The 1,745-nt window shown below is 35.8% G+C and overlaps 1 non-coding gene across 1 annotated transcript; it reads right to left on the bottom strand.

Moving 5' to 3' along the window:
- Window positions 1-1,480: 1,480 nt before the first annotated feature.
- LOC127740982 (small nucleolar RNA R71) lies at window positions 1,481-1,588 on the bottom strand. Its single transcript, XR_008001837.1, has one exon. It is a non-coding gene; the product is annotated as a small nucleolar RNA R71 (small nucleolar RNA).
- Between the last annotated feature and the right edge of the window lie 157 nt (window positions 1,589-1,745).

Below are 1,745 nucleotides of genomic sequence, written 5' to 3'. Positions count from 1 at the left end.
TATTAAAAATCCAAAAATATTTTTAATTTGTGTCTTTTCAAGTCAATAATACAGAGAATTGAAGATTCAGAACATACTACAGAGGAATTGCACAGAAAAAGCTGGGCGTTCAAAACGCCCAGTGAAGAAGGGCAGACTGGCGTTTAAACGCCAGCCAGGGTACCTGGTTGGGCGTTTAACACCCAAAAGGGTAGATTTTTGGGCGTTAAACGCCAGAATGTGCACCATTCTGGGCGTTTAACGCCAGGATGGCACAAGAGGGAAGATTTTGTTTTCAAATCAAATTTTTTTTTTAGTTTTCAAAATCTTTTCAAAATCAAATCTTTTTCAAATTATATCTTTTCAATCAAATCTTTTTCAAATTCAATTTCTTTCTATTTTCAAAAATACTTGCTATCAATTAATGATTTGGTTCAACATTTCAAGTATGTTGCCATTTCTGTTGAGAGAGGTTTAATGTTTGAATCATATCTTTTCTTGATAGCCAAGTCATTAATTTTTAAAATCAAATCTTTCTTTTAAAAAATGTTTTTCAAATCATATCTTCTCAATCATATCTTTTTAAAACCAATCATATCTTTTTAATCACATCTTTTTCAAAATAATTTTCAATCAAATCTTTTTGATTTCTAATTTCAAAATCTTTTTCAGAAATCACTTGATTTCTTTTCCACTCTTGGTTTTCGAAAATCAAGTAGTGTTTTTCAAAATGTTTTCAAAATCTTCTACTCAATTTTCGAAAATTACTTCCCTTCTTCTCACATCCTTCTATTTATGAACTAACACTATTCCTTAATGCAAAATTCGAACTCCATCTTCTTTGATAAGTTCGAATTTTCTACTTCTGTCTTCCATTTTTCTTTTCCTCTGACACCTCAAGGAATCTCTGTACTGTGACATAGAGGATTCCATATTTTCTTGTTTTCTTCTCTTTCTTATGAGCAGGAGCAAAGACAAAAGCATTCTTGTTGAGGCTGATCATGAACCTGAAAGGACCTTGAAGCGAAAGCTAAGAGAAGCTAAGGCACAACTCTCTGTAGAGGACCTAACCAAATTCTTCAAAGAAGAAGAACACATCGCAGCCGAAAACAACAACAATGCCAACAATGCAAGGAAGGTGCTGGGTGACTTTACTGCACCTACTCCCGACTTCTATGGGAGAAGCATCTCTATCCCTGCCATTGGAGCAAACAACTTTGAGCTTAAGCCTCAATTAGTTTCTCTAATGCAACAGAATTGCAAGTTCCATGAACTTCCATTGGAAGATCCTCATCAGTTTTTAGCTGAGTTCTTGTAAATCTGTGACACTGTCAAGACTAATGGGGTTGACCCTGAGGTCTACAGACTTATGCTATTCCCTTTTGCTGTAAGAGACAGAGCTACAATATGGTTGGACTCATAACCTAAAGAAAGCCTGAACTCTTGGGAAAAGCTAGTCAATGCCTTCTTGGCAAAGTTCTTTCCACCTCAAAAATTGAGTAAGCTTAGAGTGGAAGTCCAAACCTTCAGACAGAAAGAAGGAGAATCCCTCTATGAAGCTTGGGAAAGATACAAACAATTAATCAGAAAGTGTCCCACTGATATGCTTTCTGAATGGAGCATCATTGGAATTTTCTATGATGGTCTCTCTGAACTATCCAAGATGTCTTGGGATAGCTCTGCTGGAGGATCTCTTCATCTGAAGAAGACGCCTACAGAAGCTCAAGAGCTGATTGAAATGGTTGCAAATAACCAATTCATGTACA

The sequence above is a fragment of the Arachis duranensis genome, chromosome 7, assembly GCF_000817695.3.
Source record: "Arachis duranensis cultivar V14167 chromosome 7, aradu.V14167.gnm2.J7QH, whole genome shotgun sequence".
NCBI lineage: Eukaryota > Viridiplantae > Streptophyta > Magnoliopsida > Fabales > Fabaceae > Arachis > Arachis duranensis.
This window is presented reverse-complemented; position numbering and strand designations above follow the sequence as displayed.